This window comes from Mus musculus, chromosome 6, assembly GCF_000001635.26.
Source record: "Mus musculus strain C57BL/6J chromosome 6, GRCm38.p6 C57BL/6J".
Classification (NCBI taxonomy): domain Eukaryota; kingdom Metazoa; phylum Chordata; class Mammalia; order Rodentia; family Muridae; genus Mus; species Mus musculus.
This window is the reverse complement of record NC_000072.6, coordinates 88,978,426-89,000,737: the sequence shown is the minus strand read 5'-3', so window position 1 is coordinate 89,000,737 and position 22,312 is coordinate 88,978,426. Positions and strand designations below refer to the sequence as shown.

Sequence of the window (22,312 nt, the reverse complement as noted above, 5' to 3'; positions counted from 1 at the left end):
AAGTTCCCGAGCAGAGCTCTGGGGTGCAGGGCAGCTAAGGATCCGAGAAGGAAAATGGGGAATGCAGAGGGTGTGCTGAAGATTGCCTCTCAAATCTTCACAAGAGCTGAAGCTCCCACAGCAAACAGAAGCATCCCGTGCAGTATTTATATTCATGAGACTGTCCGTCCTTCCGACAGGCTCGGGAGTGTCTTCCCTGCACTCACATGAGACTTCACAAGACCGCCCATGTGTGAAAGCGCAGGGGAAGTCCGCCCGAATTAAACAGAGTCAGCAGGGCAGAAACCCACATCTACCTCACGGGACAGAGTCAGATCCACGAGCAAGTGAGCGAGCGAGCAGGGAGCTTTTCAAGCATCCTCACCAGTCTGGAAAAGATCGAAAGTTACATTAGTGAAGACAGAACATAAGGAGGAAAATAAGCACTTGTGGAAACGATGAAGGAGTTCAAACTAAACTGAGATTACCAACAAATATGAATGCTAGATGAGCAAATAGATTCCAGGCAAAAATTAAAGCTGGAGTAATATAAATTAGGAAACTGAATGTAACAGTCGAAGAAGACACAGACCTGTTTTCCAGATATTTTGGGCTGAGTGAGTTTAACCAAATTCTTAAAGAAAGGGTCTAAATACATTGTTTCAGAAACTAAGGAAAGAAAAGAAGCCTGGGTGGGGGAGGATGGAAGGAGGGAGGGGGTGGGGGTGTTTATGAAGCAAGAATAAAGCTGAAAGTTCCCCATGTCACGTGGCTCAAGAATTAAAGAGGCAGGAAAGAATGGGTGGGGACTGAGGTGGGAAGTCTCATGTATGTCTATACACTACCTGCGTTCCTGGTGTTTGCAGAGGCCAGAGGATGTCAGATGCCCTGTGGTTGGATTTACAGAGGTGGTGGTCCACCGTGTGAATGCTAGGAATCAAACCCAGGCTTACTGTTGACTCTTAATCAATGAGCCACCTCTCCATCTCTTCCTATTAGACATATTTATGTATATATATGTTTGTGCAAGTACCATGGGAAACAGAACAGCTTGAAGGACTGGGTCCTCTCCTTCTACCAAATGGGTCCTAGGAACTAAACTCAAATCATCAGACTTGGTGGCAAATGCCTTTACCCACTGATCCACCTCACTAGCTGAGTGTCAAGTGTCTTGTCACAACCAAGAGAAAAATAACAAACACAGTGTGGTGAAACCTCACTTACCTCATGATTCTATTAATAAAAGTTAAGAGTAGGCTGATGTGTGGTGTAAGGAATCAGTGGGGAAGCCCCCTCCTGAGTGAACAGAAGGGTTGGAGGTTTCTGGTCCTGGGTACCTCCCGAAGGGCATGTACCTGTCTCATCCCAACTCTCATGTATGCAAGTAGCACCCCCTTAACTCCTTGTACATGCAATGTACCCAATACAGTTGGTGAGAAATAAAAAATGAAAGAATAGGTTAATAAGAAATTTACCCACCCCCCAAAAATAACATCTACCAATAAGAAAATCCAGGAAACGTCTTACCCAACCCAGTCTGCCATTTACTAATGTTCAACACGGTAGAAGGGACTGTCCTCACTGTGTGTCCAAACCACAGCCTTGTCCCTCCTATGTCAGACACTGTCTGCACCAACTAGGAGCACCTGACCATGCACATCTGCTCAACATAATCCCAGAGACAGGATGAGGAAACAGGGTCAGGGTTGGGCAGGGAACCCACAGTAGGATGCTTCTAACACACAGAAGCCCAGGTTCCCATTATCAGCACAGTAAAAATAGACAGACAGAGCTATAATGTGACAAAGGAAACAGGTGCATTACATGGAGCAAAATAAGCTAAATCGTTCCCTTTGGCCTGGCACAGAAGGGGATCTTCATGCGTGAGTACATGCTGAAGTGACCTAACCCTTGAAAAGATCAAGAGACTAGTGAAATGGGTCAATGTGTATGTTAGTCGGGGTTTCCTAAAAGAATAAATCAACAGAATGAATATATATGAAAAGGGAGTTTATTAGCGCGACTTACATCTTAAGGTCAGAGGAGTCCAACAATGGCTGTGTCACACTGGAGAGGCCAAGAATACCAGTAGTCACTCACCCTGTGAAGCAACTCGGCAGTCCCGGTCTGGTGGCCAATGCCTGGAGAGACTCTGTTTTCCGGTCCATGTGCTAGTTAGTTTTTTGTCAACTTGACAGAAGCTTGGGGTTATCCAGGAACAGGAAGTCTTAAGGAAATGCTTCCATTGAGATAACCATGTAGGTGAATCTGTAAGGAATTTTCTTGATTATTGACTGATGTGGAGGGTCTACCTAAGGCTTGAGGTGGTGCCACTCCTGGGCAGGTGGTCCTGAAGAGTGAAAGAAAATGGACTGAACAGGGCATGTTGGTGCATGACTTTAGTCCCAGCACTCAGGAGGCAGAGGCAGACGGGTCTCTGAGTTTGAGGCCAGCCTGGTCTACAAGGAACACAGCAAGCCAGCAAGAGAGACAATGAGACCCAATCTCAAAGGAAAAAGCAAGGAAGCAGACTGAGCAAGCCATGGGGAGCAAGCCAGTAAGCAGCACCCCTCCATGTCTCTGTTTCAGTCCCTGCTGAACAGCTAGTGTTCTTAGACAGACATTCATACACTGCAGACACACATTCATTGCTGAACGTAAGGACGTTTATTTCTGACCTCAGGGGAGGGGAGATATCTTAAACAAGACAGAAAAGCAGAAAGTGCCAGGCGTGGTGGCGCGCGCCTTTAATCCCAGCACTCAGAAGGCAGAGGCAGGCGGATTTCTGAGTTCGAGGCCAGCCTGGTCTACAACGTGAGTTCCAGGACAGCCAGGGCTACACAGAGGAACCCTGTCTCGAAAAACAGAGAGAGAGAGAGAGAGAGAGAGAGAGAGAGAGAGAGAGAGAGAGAGAAGCAGAAAGCGTAAATGGGAAGTAGATGGATTAGACATTTTAAAATGAAGGCAAGCTATCCCATAAAGACAAGGTAGTCTGTGACCCTGGTCCTAGCTATTCAAGCCACAGGGGTGGGGGTGGGGCAAGTGGGAGGACCTCTTGAGCTGAGGAGTTTGAGCCCAACCTAGTCAACAGAGTGGAAATCCTGTCTCAAAAACTGTTTTCTTAGTAGCTAAAATGCACACCCAGTCAAACTGCAGCCGGCGGTCCTGTGGGATGAGCTGACTTCAGCAAGCTGACCACAAAGTGATCTCTTAGAAGCAAAAAGGCGGATAGAGTCGGCCGAGACAGAGCCATAGAGTACCTCGAGAGGCTCAGGGAGGGAGGCATCAGCCATCAGAAATCTACATGGAAATGCCCTCCACAGCAATGGCAATTGGATAGATAGATAGATAGATAGATAGATAGATAGATAGATAGATAGATGGATGGATGGATGGATGGATGGATGGATGGGTAGGTAGACAGATAGATAGATAGATAGATAGATAGATAGATAGATAGATAGATATCCCCCTCCCCCAACAGGCAAAGACACAGGAGCTGAAGAAGCCCTTGTCTTCAGTGGGATTGAGATCTGGTGCTGTGTTTCCCAGGAGGTGAACTGGAGAGCAAGGGCAGAGGCACTCACGCAGCCTCGTCGTCGTCTGGAGACTCTGAAGCAATGCTGGCTGAAGCCGAGCTGCCAGGAGCCACGTGGCTGAGCGCGAGGAGCTCTCTGAGCCAACCTTATAGCACTCGATGATCGAGATGAACTCCATTGCACTTGACACAAAACAAGGCCGAATATTTTATCAAGATAAATAGCTATGCAAAGATGCTTATCAAGCCAACGAATAGGTACCCGGACTGTGGGGAGTCTAAGAAGAGAGAAAATTATGACAGAACAGGAAAAGGCACCGTAAAAATGACGACAGCAACCGCAGCCAAGACGTGGCGCGTGATCGTCAGCTCAGTGCTCGCCTCTGGGGCCCCGTAAATAAATAATTAACTCAGTGTGACTCCCTGGTGTCCAATAAATAAACAGCATCATTAATGAGTTAATTCAGTATGAGAGCAATCCACACCCCAGCGGGACCTCACCGAAGACCTGTATGCGCAGGTCTCTTACAGTTGTGTGGGCCACAAAAAAATTGGGGGGGGGGTGCAAAATTTTCAAGGTTTAAAGTGATAATAAGGAGGACAGCAAGCACCACAGAAAATATGCAGTTTGGTGGACTCAGTGGAGCCTTGAACATGGGCAAGCTGGCCATCCTCTCACAGTGGGCACAGCTATAACCTCTGCTAATGATTCCATAAAAGTGGGGATGTAGCTCAGAGGGAGCCCACCGGCCTGGCACGCATGAGACCCGAGGCTCCATGCCCAGCAACATCAACCAATCAACCAGCCAATTAATATACTAAAGTTGGCACGAACTGAGAAAAATCCAGAGTGGGAAAAACCCTTTTCCTTTTTGGTGACTTAAAATAAAAATTTCAAAGTCAGGCATTGTGGTACTGACTAGGAATTGGAGCATTTGGCAAGTAGAAGTGGGAAGAGTTCAAGGTCAGCCTGAGCTACCTAAGTCTTTAGCTGATGATGATGGTGGTGGTGGTGGTGGTGGTGATGATGATGATGATCTTTAAAATTAGTTTAAAAGGAAAAGAAAGGAAATTGTGCACCGGAAAAATATGCCATCAATTTTCTAGCACAAATGGCAGATGGGGGAAATATTCAGAATATCTTTTGCAGGACTGGCATGCATGCCATGGAGGGAAGGAACTGGAGCTGAGGGCAGGGATGGGGAGGAGAGATGCCTTTAAACCGGGCACTTGGGAGGCAGAGGCAGGCTGATCTCTGAGTTCGAGGCCAACTTGGTCTACAGAGTGAGTTCCAGGACAGCCAGGGCTACACAGAGAAAGCCTGTCTTGAGAAAAAGAGGAAAGAAAGAAAGAAAGAAAGAAAGAAAGAAAGAAAGAAAGAAAGAAAGAAAGGAAGAAAGAAAGAAAGAAGAAAGGAAGAAAGAAAGAAAGAAAGAAAGAAAGAGAGAAAGAAAGAAAGAGAAGGAAGAGAGAGACAGAAAGAAAGAAAGAAAGAAAGAAAGAAAGAAAGAAAGAAAGAAAGGGAAGAAAGGAAGGAAGGAAGGAAGGAAGGAAGAAAGAAAGAAAGAAAGAAAGAAAGGAAGGAAGGAAGGAAGGAAGAAAGGGAAGAGAGAGAGAGAAAGAAAGAAAGGAAGAAAGAAAGAAAGTGAAAGAAAGAAAGAGAGAGGGAGGGAAGAGAGGGAAGGAGAGAGAGAGAAAAAGAAAGAAAGAAAGAAAGAAAGAAAGAAAGAAAGAAAGAAAGAAAGAAAGAAAGGAAGGAAGGAAGGAAGGAAGAAAGAGAAGGAAGAGAGAGACAGAGAGAGAGATATAGGAAAAAAGACAAATAGCTTGAAACAGAAATACACAGACAACTGGAAACATGGGAACCTGCTCTATCTAACCACAAACCACAGTTAGGACAGAGAACACCTAATTCCAGGAAATTCCTGGTTCTGACCTTTGGAGCAACACAATTGCTGGATCTATCTGGTCTTGGAAAGGCCGAGGAAAGCCTTGGCTCTCCTGAGGTAGAGCTGAGTATATCTGCTTGGAAAGTATACACATTCTTACAATATTTTACACTTGCGGCTAATTTTTAAACATACGATGAATATGTATATTTTTTTCTATTTACAAAAATAAAGTCTGCTCCCTTTAGAAAGTCCAGAAATTCAGAAAAAATATTCTACAAGCAAATGTTTTAGCACCAGGGCTGGAGAGATGGCCCATTGGTTTAAAGCACTGGCTGCTTTTGCAGAGGACCCAAGTCTTGTCCCTCATTTCAGCTCACAATTGTCTGTAACTTCAGTTCCCAGAGAGCTAACACCCTCCTCTGATCTCCAAGGACACTGCCCACACACAGTACACACATAACATGCAGACAAAACACCTATATACATAAAATAAATAAATCTAAAAGACAAAAAGCCACACTACCCACATACTACCCTCAGTAAACATTAATTAGATTGCTCTGTGCACGGCTGCCAGACCCCTCTCTGGCATCTGTAGATGGTCACTCATCCACTACAAGAAAGTACGAGTAGGAATAGGTTACCACACACATGGGGCAAATGGCAAAGACAGGTCACTTGGGCGATCTCTGTAGACTTGCCCACTTCCTGCATCCGGTCCAACTCAAGGTTGAAGTGACGGCCAGGTCTTCTACCAAGGGTGGGATGGGCCAGCCTCTGAGGTGAGAAGCCCAGCCCAAAGGAGGCTGGCAGAACTGGCTAAACTGCCACAGAGGAGACAGGAGGGTCTTGTCAGAGCCAAACAGGTGAGGACCCAGGAAGCCCATCAGAAAACCATCAAAAGGGGCAAGTGGCTGGATCGCCAGATGGTACAGGGAGGGGGCAGGAAGCTGGACCAGAGTTGGCTGGCAATCCTCTCCTCTCCTTACCCCCTTGCCCTGTCTGCCTCTCTACAGCATGTTCTCAGTATGTAGTTCCAGACTCAGGCTATCCTAACCAAGAACAGAGGGGCTTCCTCTGCTCTCACAAATCCCTGGAATGGCATTGTGAGTTGCTGGGGTCAGGTTGGCATCTTCATCCTTTCTAATCACATCCCAGCAGCAAGGGGTGAGGTGCCTGGACCACTCAGGCTGGGACCTGGAGCGTCATGCCTTTGCCAGGCTTAGGAGTACCACGGCCTGCTCACCTGCTAACCTTCCAGCCAGACTTTCATAGCACCAAGTAGAGGCTCAAGGTTCCTTGTAAGGGATGAGTGGAGTCGCCAGGGCAGGACAGGACAGGCCCTGGCATACAGTGCCCCCTTCCATGTGGCACTGTGACTCCCTTTTCTGCCTCCTACTCATCTACCTACCCGGCCACATCTCTCCAGAGGATGGCTCTTGTCAGCAGCCCTTTTTCAGGGGAAGATACCAAGATCAAGGAACATGTTCAGAAAATGGAAATATTTGGCCAAGCTTTCAGAGATTTAATTAAAATTAATATTATGTCTTATCGAAGCAGAAAGCTCAGCGCTGCACATGTAGGAGAATCTATTTAAGCAATTAGCTGAATCTAACATGAAGTCCAGCGGTCCACAAGACCCTCCACGCTCCATCTGCAGCCCAAAATGCTGCCGATACGACAGGAGACAGACTAGTGGCCCACTCCAATCAACAACCAAGAATGAGACACCAGGGAGCTTCAGACCCCAGAGAGGAAGGAGAGGAGTGTGGATCCCAGAGGCCCTCCTACGTACACACTTCAGCATGAGTGCAGAGCAGACGGGGAGACTCACATAGCAGGCCCAGCAGGCCCAGCTGTGTGTCCTTAAGCAAATTGCTAAACATCTCCGAACCGTAGTGGAGGGAAAGAATAATCTACAAACCTGGGTGGGCTGTGATGTTCTTAATCATAGCCAGTAGGAACCGATGTTTTCTCTTTCTTCCTTCCCCAGTGCCAGGGGTTCAAATAAGGCATCATGCATGCTAGGTAAGCATGCAACACTGACCTACATCTTCAGCTATTGATTGACTGATTGATTGATTCATTCATTCATTCATTCATTCATTTTAATGTGTTTTGTCTGCATGTATGTCTATGAACCACATACATGTCTTCTGCCCCACAGAAATCAAAAGAATGTCTTAGATTCCCCCTGGAACTGGAGTTATAGTTGGTTATGAGCCACCACATGGGAGCTAGGATTCGAACCCAGGTCCTCTACAAGAGCAGCCAGTGCTCTTAACCTCTGAGTCAGTGTTCTAGCCCTTATTTTCTGAGTCAAGTTCTCTCATTTGCACGGAACTTAAGCCCAAGTAAGCTAGGCTTTCTGGCCAACAAAGACCTTTTCCGCCTGCACCTCCTCTGTGAATTACAAGTGTGCTCGTATGCCTGGTTTTTGTTTTGTTTTGTTTTGTTTTTTGTTTTGTTTTGTTTTTTAAAAAACCATGGGTTTGGGGAATCAAACTCAGGCCCTCATGCTTGCAAGACAATGAACTGAGAATGAGATGTGACTTTTGAAACCCACGGTGGCATACTTCATCCAGTGAAACCCACGGTGGCACACTTCATCCAGTGAAACCCACAGTGACACACTTCATCCAGTGAAACCCACGGTGGCATACTTCATCCAGTGAAACCCACGGTGACATACTTCATCCAGTGAAACCCACGGTGGCATACTTCATCCAGTGAAACAACTACTAACTGGGGACTGCCAGTATTCCCACTGGGCACTGTCTGTAGGGGATCTGCAGGGCTCTGGCCCTGGTGGAGCGGCCATAGAGTTGCAGCTCTCTGAGGGGGAGCCAGAGCAAGGCAGGCTGCTGGGCAGCTCAGTGGTCAGTGCTGTCAATGGCAGGCAGCAGGACACAGCAGGAGGCCCTGGAGTAGGTGGGATGCAGTGGGCTGGCAGGACATAGCAGGTAGGAGCCAAGGTCCGGGCCTTGACTGAGTGGGAAGTGAGTCACTCTGGTGGGCTTGAGCAGCTTCCAGTGACAAAAGCTTTGGGAGAGAATTCTCTTCCCCAAGGTGTTACAGCTCCGTAAGACAGACACTCTCAGATTGTCTTTGGTGCAATCTCTCATATGCTCTATTCCTTGTGGACAGGGCCCTATATACATTTAGGATGGGTTGGACTGTAAAAGCACATACTTTCTATTGGCTTGATCTGAGATGTTAGGGATGCCTCATCTGCCTGTGAACCGGCTTGGGGTGTTGCCCCTACATGACTGATGGTCACAGTCCTCTCCATGGGGTGTGGTCATTTGTTCTAGGACAGGAACCTGGTTGGGAGTAGATTTAATGATGTGCTTATAAAAAGATAAAGAGAGGAAGGGGGCATATGTTCTATGGGGTGTGGTCAGGTATGGGGGAAGGGGATGTCTAGCAGGCCCGTGCCAAGGCATCCCTTCCCCCTGAGGGACCAGCCACATGATTGTAGAGCATAGAATAGAGTTTATTTAGGGCATGGGGAGGGGAGTTAAGAGGGTAGTAGAGGCCAAGAAAGGCAGAGAGGGAGGGAGAGAGAGAGGAGAGAAGAGGAGAGGAGAGGAGAGGAGAGGAGAGGAGAGGAGAGGAGAGGAGAGGAGAGGAGAGGAGAGGAGAGGAGAGGAGAGGAGAGGAGAGGAGAGGAGAGGAGAGGAGAAAGAAAAGAGAAGAGAAGAGAAGAGAAGAGAAGAGAAGAGAAGAGAAGAGAAGAGAAGAGAAGAGAAGAGAAGTAGAGGCTGGCCATGAGCACAGGGAGAAGTGGGGTAAAGGGGAGGGGGGAGGGAAGAGCAAGAGAGCAAGAGCCCAAGAGAGCAAGAAAGGAACAAGAGGCAGGAGGGGGTAAACTGCCTCTTTTATAGTGGGTCAGGCCTACCTGGCTAGACAGAATGCTATCACCCTATCATTCTCAGTTATGAAAACTGCTGGGGTTTCTGAATCTGCTCAACCTTACCAAGTTTTCTGTCTGGTGGCACGGCCCATTCCCCACAGGGGACCAAGTATTCAATGTCCAAAACTGTGGGCAAGCATTCTCACACAGATCACCACACTTCACTCCCTGGCCTCCAAAGTGTCATGGCAACATCACAATGCAAAACGCATTTAGTCCAACTTCAAATGTCCCCATAGTCTTCAACATTTTTTTTTTTTTTTTTTTTTTTGGTTTTTCAAGACAGGGTTTCTCAGTGTAGCCCTGGATGTCCTGGAACTCACTTTGTAGACCAGGCTGGCCTCGAAATCCACCTGCCTCTGCCTCCTGAGTGCTAGGATTAAAGGCATGCGCCAATCAATTTTTTAAACGCTGTTTAAAAGTCCAAAGTCAGCCGGGCATGGTGGCGCACAAAGAAAGGAAGGAATGGGGGTGTGGTGAGGAAATACTGGACCAAAGCTAGGGGAACCCCACATTCTGTAGCCCCATGTCCAGAATCAAAGAGCCCAGATGGCTCCAGCCTTCTGGCTCTGCTGCTGTTGGGTTCAGTGGAACTGCTGACTTGGACTCGCCACTCCACCGTTAGAAAGAAAGGGTCTTGGAGATCGAGCTGCCAAGGCTGTCTCTCAGGGTTGCAGAGCAGAGAGAAGGGAAATGGTAGAAAAGCGAAAGGATTTTATATGACAGGCAGCAGGGTTGGGGTCTTTGAATTGGGTGCCCTTGCCTAAAGGAGCTGACCTTTGGTGGATTGACAGAGTTCCTGGTAAGGGAGATCATGTGGTTGCTGAGCAGTGCTGGACTTGAGCCTAACAGCTGCCTGCAACATTTTTCTCTCTCTTGCAACATATTTCTCTCTCTCTCTTGCACTGGCCCCACTCCCTGTATTCAGCTCTCTCCTTGACAGATATTCCACAGAGCTGGCAAGTATTTACTTGCCACGTGTCACCTGGCCTCAGCATCTCTCTGAGCCAGTGACTGAAAACTGCACAGACCCTTCCACTCACATGTCCTTCCTGACTGTAAACCAGCTCCTTGTGGATAACCACTGGACCACACTGCCAGGTTTGGCTGCCAGCATTGGACAGATTCTTGACCCCTTTTTTACAGCAGCTTTTGTCTGTTGTTCCTCCCAAGGAACAGAAAATACCTTATGCTCTTTCTCAAGTTGTAAATTGAGCTGGGTGGGGTCTCCCCCTGAGGACTCCTCCCTTTGTTCCAGCTACAGACCGGCCTTCCCTGCTTTAATCTCCTTATCTCTTTCAGTGTAAGAGACTGGCTGCAGCGATAAAGTCCCCAGGTTTGTACAATTTGTATTTCTTTTTGCCCAAACCGTTATTTTTCACTGTAGACCGGCACAAGAATGATTACTAATAGCCACATGACAGAGTCAATCAGGCTGTCTTGAAATCTCCTCCACCAAAGAAATTAGTCCATTACTTTTCAATTTAGCCACAGGAAAGTTTTTGGAACACAGCAGAAAGCAGCCCTAATTTTTGTGAAAATATCACAAGAACTGTCTCCAGCTCAGCTGATAACACCACTCCCCTCTGAAACCTCTTGAGCTAAGTCCTCCCGGCTCTCAGCATTACTGTATCCCAGAGTTTCATGAAGATGCCCTATTAAGATCTACTTACAGCACCAACAATTTTTCTAGTCAACAGTTTCGGTCTTCCACATTTCTTTCTTTCTTTTTTTAAGATGTATTTATTATTATACATAAATTCACTGTAGCTGACTTCAGACACACCAGAAGAGGGTGTCAGATCTCATTATGGGTGGTTGTGAGCCACCATGTGGTTGCTGGGATTTGAACTCAGGACCTTTGGAAGAGCAGTCAGTGCCCCTACCCGCTGAGCCTTCTCACCAGCCCGGTCTTCCACATTTCTAATACACACACACACACACACACACACATATACATGTGTGTGTGTGTGTGTGTGTGTGTGTGTGTGTGTGTGTATCTGTTATGGCAATAACCCTCCCTGACTCCCTGGTACTAACCTTTGTCTTAGTTACTTTCCTCTGTGATGATAAAATACCATGACATAGACATAGAATGAGTTTGGGTTTGGGCTTATGTCTCCATAGGGATAAGCATCCACCATAATGGAAATGCATAGCAGCAAGCAGCACACATGGTGTTTGGAGCTGGGAGCTGAGAACTCACATCTTAAACCAAAAAGGGAGACACGAATGATGAATGGCTTTTGAAACCTCGAAGCCCCTCCCTTCAGTTATATAATCTTCCAGCGAAGCCACACTTCCTAATCCTACATCAGCTGACAACTGGGGACCGTAGGCTCTGATCAGAGCCTAGACGGGACAGTCTGATTCAAACGACCCCACACATAAATCTCTATTCTCCATAAACTACCCAGTCTGCTGTACTCTGTTCTATTGAAGCAGCAGAACATGGACTCAGACCTTTGCTAATGTGACTTCTCATTAGAAATCCCGCCTCCGAGTTATTCTGAAGTGTTGGGATATATCCATTGGGAGGTAGCTGGCTAGGGTGAGAAGCATTATCCCCTGCAACGGGCATGCGAACCATTCAACAGGCAATGGCCTGTATGCCCATGGACATCTGCAGAGTGGGAAGTCAGGAGCCCACGTATAGCATCCTCTCAGGAAGGCCATGTGAGTCACAGAGCAGCTCCCGCGTCTGAGTCACACGGAACCACTTGAGGGGTTTAGATCCCTTAGACAGGGTTGGTCTGGTGCTGCTTGTACTCAAAGACTAAATTCCGTACTACAAGATCTGGTTGTTTCAAAACGAGTGACCCCTCAGCTTTTGTTGTGTAAACCTTAACCCCAAGTTATCCACGATTGCTTAATAAAGATGTCTACAGCCTGGGCTGGGCAAAAGAAATCGGGGGTGGGTGGGGTGAGGGGGCAAGCAAAGATTCCTGGGCTTGAGATCTCAGTCAGGGGCCACAAAGAAAAGAGGACAAGAAAGAAGCCACCATGGGGTAGGTGGATCACGAGTGAATGGGAACGGTATGGTGGAGTAGGAGCATCCCGGGTGGAACGTGGCAAGTGATATCTCAGGGTTATTGACAGGGAAGTCGAGAAAATAGCATAGAGGGATGATATCTGCCCAGCTCTAGTGCTTTAAGGCTATTTATAAAGGCTCTTGTGTCTTTTATTTGGGAACTAAATGATCTAAGTGCAGTAGAAACCCCAAAAAGAGATATACAAAAACAACAAGGGGATGTGTCTTAGGGTTTTACTGCTGTGAATAGACACCATGACCAAGGCAACTCACAGCCAACATTTAATTGGGGCTGGCTTACAGGTTCAGCCCATTATCATCAAGGTGGGAGGATGGCAGCCTCCAGGCAAGCATGGTGCAGGCAGAGCTGAGGGTTAGTTCTAGTCTTCATCTGAAGGCTGCTGGAAGACGGACTTTCAGGGAGCTAAGATGAGGGTCTTAGCCCATGCCCACAGTGACACACTTCCTCCAACAAGGCCACACCTACTCCAACAAGGCCACATCTCCTAATGGTGCCACTCCCTGGGTCACGCATATTCAAACCATCACAGGGTGTAACAAACCTCCAATATAATATTTACTACAACAATCTCTCTTCACTGGGACATAACATCACTGTTGCAGAAAGAACACTGATACCAAGACCAGGCCTGGTCCTCATCTGGCTGTTTTGTGTCATCCTCTTTGGTACTCAAGCCCATCATATGACCTTTCACTATGGCAGGAGACTGTGTGGCTGGCAAGTCCTTGCTCTAACTGCTAGCCCTAGGACAGGAGGGAAACCAACCAAGCAATGCTCACAACTGTCTCTCAGTCTCTCAGACGTGCCTTTTGAAGACTGTCAAAGACATTAGCCTTCTGAGCATCATATAGATAGATATTCACCCAGACACTGATTGTAATAGCTAGGGAGGGGAAGAAGGCAAGAGCCCACAAACCGTTCATATGGAGGAAGCTTTAAAGGAGAATTAACACCCAGATGTAACTTATACTCTTGAAAATCACGAAGGCATCACGTTGCCAGAGTGACAGTAAAAGTCAGCATAACCATGATCCCAACTGGTTAAATACACCCATTTTAAGCCCAGCCATGATCTGCTTACATTACTTTTCCTTTTTTTATCCTATAGCTCAGGAGAGTCCTTTGCCCTCATTGTCTGTCTGTCTGTCCATCCACATGCCTCTGTTATACAATGGGGATGATGCTAAGGAAGCTGCTGGCCATCCCAGCAGAGGAGTCCAAACGAAGCCACAGGGACAACTCCATAAAGACTGTCCCTGATGTTCATCAAGATTCTGGGGAGGAGGGAGAGGCAGAAGGAATGCCATAGGGATGTCAGGACAGTGCCTGGTTGTCTCACCCATTCTGCATCTCTCACCTCAATCACAAGGAAGCAGGCTCTCTCACTGCCACCCAAGACAACGGTCCAGTGTGAGGGTCACCGGGATACTCCCAGAAGACCCAGTAAAGAGGGACAGAAATGTAAGGGTAGGACTCAGCAATGGCCTCATCAAAGGCTACTGTGTAGGCAGTGGCCTCAGGCAGCCACTCCCCAGAGATCGTAGGGCTGGGCTTTGAATCAGTGCCCAGTCTACAGGACCTCTATGCTCAAGCCCTTGGCCTCTCTCTGTATCTCCTGCCCACTGCTGCCTCTAACCCTTCTTCCCATGTGGTCAGTAACGTAGTGCCCACCAAAGATGTCCACATCCGGATCCTTGGACCTGGGCACTTGCCAGTTTAAGCTGAAAAGAGGCTTTGTAGGTGTGACTGGGTTTGAGGTCTTGAGCCTCAAAGACTATCCTGGACTTTCCACATGAGCAAGGCTATCTTATGGTGTTTCTCAGAGACCAGAATCAGAAAGGAAAGATCCTGAGATAGAAGCCAAGGTTGGAACCACAAGCCTGAAGCCAGGCAGTCTATGGACACTGACCAAGCAGGCTTCTGTATAGAAAGTCCCTCAGTTGACAGCTTGATTGGGTCTCTGTGCCCACTTCAGCCCTGGCCTCTCTGGATTTGAGGTGATCTGTCACAGCAGGGGTCTGAAGCTAATGTAACTTGCCTGCCTACCCACACTCACCCATCAAACTTCTGTCCCCCATGGCAAGTCTCCTTCCTCGACTGCCCTAGGACCTTCCCAAAGCCCAGGCTGGCCATGTTCTCACCACCTTATAAGCAAGGATTCCACTCACCCAGAGCCCCTCACTGAGATTCCGGTCCCTACGGTCTGATGTCTGCTACCCTCTCTGCCCTCTGGTCTAATGAGGTCTTTCCAATGTAAAAGACGTGATCCCAGACCTCACGAACATGAGTGAAACTAAGGAGATACACTGTGCCAGGAAATCCTTGGGCTTCAGGGTGGGTTTAGGAACGCATCCAAGACTCGTTTGCCACTTTTCTCTCTGTGGTAGCTTTGTTCCCAGGAGGGCACACTCGAGCTTCAGGCTTGGGATAGCCCAGTTTTCTCACTCCTGCCAAAGAGGTTTCCAGGTAGCTCATAAAGGACACGAGCTATTGGTAACTTGCCTGTCCACCCACACTCATCCATCAAACTTCTGTCCCCCACGGCAAGTCTCCTTCCTCGACTACCCTAGAACCTTCCCAAAGCCCAGGCTGGCCATGTTCTCACCACCTTATAAGCAAGGATTCCACTCACCCAGAGCCAATAGGCCTGTGCCCAATTCTCAACCAACCACAACAGCCGGAGTGGTGTGAGCCTCTCCTGGGCTGAGACCAGGTTGTGCACCCGTTCACACACTTAGTGGGTAGTGCCAACCACAGAAAACCCGCTCAGCTGTGGAAAGAGCGTGGATACGGTGTGGGCAGAGATGACATGCAGTATACCTGAACCTCAGCCTGCCCCACGCTCCTCTAACAGACTTCCAAAACTCACTCCTTCCCTCTGTCAGCCTTTGCCTCAAGTGCCTTCTGTCCTGGCTGCCCCAGAGCTTCCCCAGAAAGCCTCCTGAAGCCCAGATCTTTCTGACAGCTACCTCCTCTCGACTCCCACAGCTGGTGCCTCTCACAGCACCCACCACACACAGCAGGGCATGTGTGAGCAGGTGACTGGCTCATGCTGGGCACCTCTTAGCCCTGTGGCCAGTGGGACGGCCACCAATACTGAGAACTGCTGCACACCAGGCTGCACCCCAGTGCCTGAGGACTTTGTGCCTACACAGCGGACACTGTTCACCCCTCCAGTCAGTGCTCAGCTAAGGAAGTGTGGTTCAGATGGCATGTACTCGGGCTGCAAAGGGCTGCAGAGCCGGGCTTTCAGCCTTGTCTAATCCAGAGAACTGGAGAGGCAGGAAATGAGTCTGCACATCCCTGGGTTGCCTGTAGCATGGAATGCTACACTCCCATCGTGACCACAGGTCCCAGTCCCAGGCTCCTGTCTGCAGGGTGTTGACTCTGAGCCATGCTACAAGGTTAATATTTCCAGGACTTGCTTTCCCCCATGGGATAGCATGCAGGTTAGCAATAATGCTTCCCAGCTGGGCATAGTGGCACATGCCTTTGGTCCCAGCATTTGTCTCTGTGAGTTCAAGACCAGCCTGATCTACAAAGTGAGTTCCAGGACAGCCAGAGCTACACAGAAAAACTCTGTCTTGGAAAATAAATAAACAAACAAAATAAAACAAACAAACAAAACAAAACAATAATAATGCCTTCCTCTGACAATTGAAATAAAAATAAATAAATAAAATCCTTCCAGCACTTAGTGCAGTGCCCACCTAAACCCAGAGGTAGAGAAGGCACCACTCTGGCCAACTGAAGATAATGGTTCCTGAAGCTTCCTTTCCCGAGCTAGTGAGGTCAGAGGGCACCTATCCCTCATGCTCAGAGCCAAGGGGAAAGGTGGGGGCGGGTGGGGAGGGGATGAGGATGGGGCTCAGTCTCAGTTCTGTTTAAACTCCATCCCAACCTCAAGCTGCAGACTTCTGATACCTGCTTTCTCTCAGGAAGAACATGCCCCCAAGAGCAGGAGAAAGCAGCTCAGCACCCCCTGGTTGCCGTGGAAACCATTGAGTGTAAATTTCATTTTCTGCCTTGCCCAGCTAAGCTATTGATTCAGAAAGAGGGAGAGAAATTGGGAGATGTTTCCCTCCCAAAGTGAAGCAGAAAGCAAAATCTGGGACATGCAGAGCAGGGGTCGAAAGCAAGCTAGAGAAAGACAGAAGTGGGCTGGACTGTGCGGAGGGTAGGGTGGACTGGAGGATCTCTTCATCCTCATCTTGCTGGCACAGGTGAGAGCCACTGTTACTTCAGCCCAACTCCAGGACAGGCTCCAGAGGGGGCTTGGCCCAGGTCTGTGCAGTGACTCCTTCCAGCTGTTTGATGCGGAGCTAGTGGGCAAAGCCTTCTCGACTTGTTTCCTAGTGTTCCTCTGCAAAAGCAGAAGACAGGTGGTTTGTCTTAGGGACATCACTCCTCTGTCTCCTGTCCTCTCTACAACGTTCTTTTTCTCCACTCTGTACTTAAATTCCCTGCAGTCATTGGTGCCTTCAGCACCCACTGGGTCAAAAGCTGTCCCCAGAAGCTGCAATGGAAAACCTCAGGTCATCCATACGGAAGAGGAAGACCTACCAGGAGAGACACGAAGCAGGTGAGGTTTTAAATTCATCGTTATGTGTATGAGTGTTTCGCCTACATGTATGTATGTGTACCTGGTGCCACAGAGGCCAGAAGAGAGTGTCAGGTCCTGTGGCACTCACAGGGTTACACAGGGTTGTGAGCTGCCCTGTGAGTGCTGGGAACATATCCAGGGCCTCTATGAGAGCACTAACCACTGAACCACCTCTCCAGCCACCTCGGTTGAATTTTGACAATGTGATCTGGAATGGAATTCCAGAGCTAAAAACACCACAGGGAGAGGCCAGAATACTGGTCAGTGGAGGGACAAACTGTCAACGAAGCCTGAATCTGAGCCACCTTCACAAACTTGAGGTGCCGGCTCTCCCCGTGGTGGACACATGTGCCCAGGCTTCATGGTGCTTGCAGATGGCCACCCAGGATTCTGACGGGAGGGTGGTAGAGGGTTTCCTCTGCAGTCTGCATCCTCCCTGGGGATCGCCCTGGAAGGCCCATGCCATGCCAAGGTGCCCTGTCACAGGCAGCTTTGGCAGCTGCTTGCAGAAACACTAATTGGGAAGTGAAGCAGCGAAGTGGCTTTAATGAGCTACCTTGTTGTAACTCTAACTCTTTGGTGTTATTTACAGATACTCTGCTAATGAGGTGCCTATCAGAGGGGAAGCTGGGGTGGGGCAGGAGAGGGAGGGCAGCAGCCCATGGGGGAAGAGGAAGACCCCCACATACACATCTACTGAGGTCTTCATCACAACAGGACTTCAGCCTATGGCTGGGGCAGTCTGTGGGATGTATGCAGGTGATGAGAGTCCAGCCAAGCTGCCTGCCCCAAACAGGTCATAGATTCCCCAGGTAGTGGCTAAGAGTACCCCGGCCCTGTCTCCCATCCTGGACAGAGCCCCTAAAGAGCAGTGCCTCCACTCTTCTGAGAGCCCATACACCCTGCTCTCTTTATCCCTCTAGCCACCCTTCTGACCTTCCTTCCTTCTCCAGCTGCTGGCACAGTTCTGAGCCTGTGTTAGGGGAGGTTTGCCCTGGTCACAGTTCTAGTCATCTTGGGTCCAGTGTGGTGATTTTATCTTTGGGCCAACTGGGAAACCCCTAGGTCAAGGATAACCTGAAGCTAGTCTGGGTTGGGAAAGAGACTAACATAGGTCAGAGGTGAGCCTCCCCAGGTTAGGAATGAGATTTAGTGTGGGTCAGAAGTTAGGCTCAGCCTGGTTGGGAGCAGGGCTTAGGCTGGGTTGAGGGTAGAGCTCAGGTGTCTTTGGAGTCTTAGCTCAGGTTGGAGCTGGGGGAAAAAATGTCTGTTGCATTATACATGAATTTGTGGCCAAAAATCAGGGCAATGATCACCACTCTGTGATGCAGGTAATAAAACCTTCCTCTGCAGAGCTGTGGTGCAGGGGCCTTGCAGAGCCTAAAGCACTGTGCTGTGCTGTCCTGTTGTGACTGGGCCTCCTCTTCTGCCAGTCCTGCCCCACTGGGCTCAGAGCATCCTTCTCCCCTCGCCATTCTTGCCATTATGTCCCCTCTCCTCTCGACTACCTGTCAAGATTGGCATCTCTTTAATTATAACGTCTGTGTGTTTCTTTGGGAGCCATGTAATTCCTCCTGACAGCCACCTATTTGAAATCAAAGTCAAACACTCAGAACTTTGTTTAAGAGTTGAGTCTTGGGAAAAAAAATGCATTAATTGCCAAATGATGCTAATTTCATTCTTTGGGTCGTAAAAAGGGTTTCTTTCTTTCTTTCTTCCTTCCTTCCTTCCTTCCTTCCTTCCTTCCTTCCTTCCTTCCTTCCTTCCTTCCTTCTAAACCTTCTAAGGACAGTGGCTGATATCAAATGTCAGGGCCAGAAGCTCACCTCAGAGCTGATCCAGCCAGACCCCACCCTCGGATCTCAAATGGGGGAACTGGGCCCAGAGAGGTGAGGAAACCTGCCCCAGACTGCCCAGCCCTGGCAGCTGTGGGACTGCACTTGTGCAAGCGGCAGCTGGTGATCCAAGAACAAAAGCAAAGCTTCCTTCTGCAGTCAGCAGCCGAGCCAGCTGGACCGCAGCCGCCCTGCAGGGCTGCTGTGTTCGCTAGTGTTGCCTGCAGGGAGCCTTGTCTGGGACAAGGGGCCTGGGGAGACCCTCTTCTGAGGTTGGGGATCTGCCCCTCTGTAAGTAGTGACACAGGGGCACAGCCTCACTGAGCAGCCATATGTGCTGTCTCAGCTGCCAGGCCCAAGTACGGAGGGAACTGTAACTGTCAGGGAGGATGGAGCTGAGGAGCTAGCACCTGGACCAGGCCTGTGGGGGTGTGGTCGCCATTGAAAGCCAGTCGGAAGGTTCATTATCTGACCACAGTTCTTGCAAGGTGTCTTGATCACACTTGCAAGGTGTCTGATCCTACTCTGGCCAACAGGTTCAAGGTGGGCGTCACTTAAGAGTTGGCTGTGGGTGGAAAGGGGAATGTGAGTGGGGCCCTAACAATTCAGTAAAATGTATAAAAATGTAATCTGGGGCCAGCTACATGGTGCAAGGGGGAAAGGCAATTGCTGCTCAAGCCTAAATTTGATCCTTGGATTCTCATATGGTGGAAGGAGAAAACTGACTCCCTAAAATTTTCTTCTGACCTCTGCATTCCATATGTGCACTGTGATACACACACACACACACACACACACACACACACACACATACACACACACACACACACACACATAGCATGAAACTTTGAAATGTAATTTGGGGGCTATCTATAGGGCTTAATGAGTAAAGGTGCTTGCCACCAAGTTGGATGATCTGAGTTCAATCCCCAGAACCCATTTGGTGGAAGAAGAGAGCCAATTCCCACAAGCTGTTCTCTGACTCCTACATATGTCTGCATAGGTGCACACACATGCTAAATGAATGAACGGACGAATGAATGAATGAATAAATAAATAAATAAATACATAAATAAATGAATACCTAATGTAACTTGGGGTTGAGTATACAGTTCAATCGAGAACATTTGCCTGGGATGTGAGGGGCTCTGGGTTAGGTCCTCATCACAAAAAAAATTTCTTAGAATGTGAAGTTCTCTTGCACAGGGATAGAGGTCCCAAAATGTCTCAACTCCCTGATCCCGGTAGGCTCATACTAGCCACTCCATTCAAGGCTATTTATTGACCCTGAGCCCATGGACTAACTCCTTTTTGTACAGAAAGGGGAAGACAGAGGGATGATCCGGAGGCGGAGAGGACAGAGAAACCTAAAGACAAAAAGAGCTCCGAGTCTGAGAGGGAGGGGAAATGCATATAGCCAAGGCCACTAATGAGGCAGGACCAAGAAAAAGGACCAAGGTAACACTGGGGCAAGAACCAATTCTGAGCTGCTGTGTACCCAGCTTGGAGCCCAGGCAGTCCCACAGTACCCCAGCTTTTGTCCTGTGACTGGAATGAGTTCTCACGGGCCAGGAGCTCCCCCTGCCGCCTCTAAAGAGTCCATCAGCAGAGACATTCCACCATCAGGCCCCGGCCCTGGGTTGGGGGATGGGGAGGAATATATCATTGTGAGGCCCAGAGAAAGGACAGGAGGGACAGAATGGAACCTCAACCAACCACTGTGGTGTCGCCGCTGAAAAGCAGGCAGCTGGTCGGATTCCTCTGTGTGGCACGGTGCCTGGGCTGCACGAGTGTGTGTGTGTGTGTGTGTGTGTGTGTGTGTGTGTGTGTGTGTAGGGATAATCTGAGTTTCAGAGGGCCTCCCTGCCTGAGGCCTCCACCCTGGGAAGATGCCCCTATGTCCCAGCCCTACCCTGCAGTGTTCTATTGAGTGAAATGACTGGAGAAGATTGTGACAAAAGGTAGCTAGAAGCCAGTGTAGCTCCTGTGATGGGGAAAGGAAACCTGCCTCATGCGACCTTGCTGAGTTCTCCATTTTTTATTTTTTTAAGGATTCAGGATAGCTCAGGTTTGTTTCATGGAAATATTTCACAACTCAACAGCTCTTCAAAAAAAAATCAGTACAGTGTGTGTGTGTGTGTGTGTGTGTGTGTGTGTGTGTGTGTATCTAATCCACAGCTGTAATCTAGCAGGTTTGTAACCAGTAGCCCCTAACCCTCTTATCTACAGACCTGATATCTGTCTGGTTACTTTGTCTCCTCATCTACATTACATAGGTTCTCTGACAATGATACTATTTTCCAGTTAGGTGAAAAACTCACTGTCACACACCTAAAAAGCCAGATCACCCTAAAAGTAAAGCAAAGCTGGCGCTCGAGGCACAGTCCTGTCTACCTCCTGCTGCTGGACTCATGGGACAGCATTATCTGTAGCCGATGGCGACTGAGGTCTCTGATCTGAGGACGTAGAGGGTACCCTAAAAAAGCAGTTCTAGGGGAGTCTAAGGAGGGAACCTGGGGACCCAGCAAGGCCACACTGTGTGTCTCAGAACTGCTGAATAGAAGCAAAAATGGAGAGTAGGGTGGAGTGGGTGTGAGGGACAGGGGTCCATCCCAGAATTCAAAGCATGGAAGCATTTCTAATGTCTACAGCAAGACAACACACACACACACACACACACACACACTCCGCACAGAACAGAGACTTGGCCCTAGGGCAAACAGCAAACCGGAAACCACTGCTGTGGCTGATGCCTTTGTTTCTCCCTAGCTGCTTCCAGAAGGACCCAGCTGTGGAGCCTCCAGGCTCCAGAGGCTTGGAGAGGGGGAGAAAACAGGGGTGTGACAATACGGATCACAGATCACGAATGGCTACAGTCACAGGGCTCTGTAGTAGAAAAAGAAAAGTCCTAGGGTGGGGCAGGGCCTGGGACCAAGACAGATGAGGCAGGGCTAAGCAAAGAACTTGTGCTCTGTGAATATGAGGACCTGAGGTACCCAAATGCCCTGAAACACCCAGAACCCACAGGAAAAATTAAAAAGTAAAATACCTGGTATAGTCATGGGCCTATAACCTCAGTGCTGGAGAAGCCTGGACAAGGAGATCCCGGAGGGTTCCTGGCCAATGAAAAATCCTGTTGGGGAGTAGGCTTGAAAAGGTTAACAGACCCTAAGAAATTACACCAGGGATTGTCCTCTGACTTCCACAAGCATGTGCATGCATGTATATTCACATATATGAACCCACCACACAAAAGACAGGGGGAGGCTCTGGGGACAGGGTCTCTACTTCATACGCTCATCTACCCAGAGCTCAGGTCTCTAGCCAGCTCAAGGTGCCTAACACAGGGCACTGCCACAAGCCTTCCTAAACCCCCCTACTGTAAGGCCAAGCTCTATCCTGTGACTCAGCCCCAGGTCCCTGAAGTCCCCCACACAGACCTGTGAAGAGTCTGGGAGTCAGGCTGGGTGAAGAGGTTGAATTTCCAGTGGTGTGG

The 22,312-nt window shown here is 48.8% G+C and overlaps 1 long non-coding RNA gene across 3 annotated transcripts; it reads right to left on the bottom strand.

The window, feature by feature from the left end:
- Window positions 1–275: 275 nt before the first annotated feature.
- On the bottom strand, window positions 276–22,004 carry Gm36505. 3 transcript variants are annotated; one of them, XR_003956462.1, is made up of 3 exons: window positions 21,866–22,004; window positions 2,080–2,247; window positions 276–368 (listed from the first exon to the last, which is right to left on the bottom strand). It is a non-coding gene; the product is annotated as a predicted gene, 36505 (long non-coding RNA). The 3 variants fall into 3 exon arrangements; XR_001785317.1 differs by lacking the exon at window positions 21,866–22,004 and having other exon boundaries at window positions 2,008–2,761; XR_001785316.1 differs by lacking the exon at window positions 21,866–22,004 and having other exon boundaries at window positions 2,080–2,761.
- Between the last annotated feature and the right edge of the window lie 308 nt (window positions 22,005–22,312).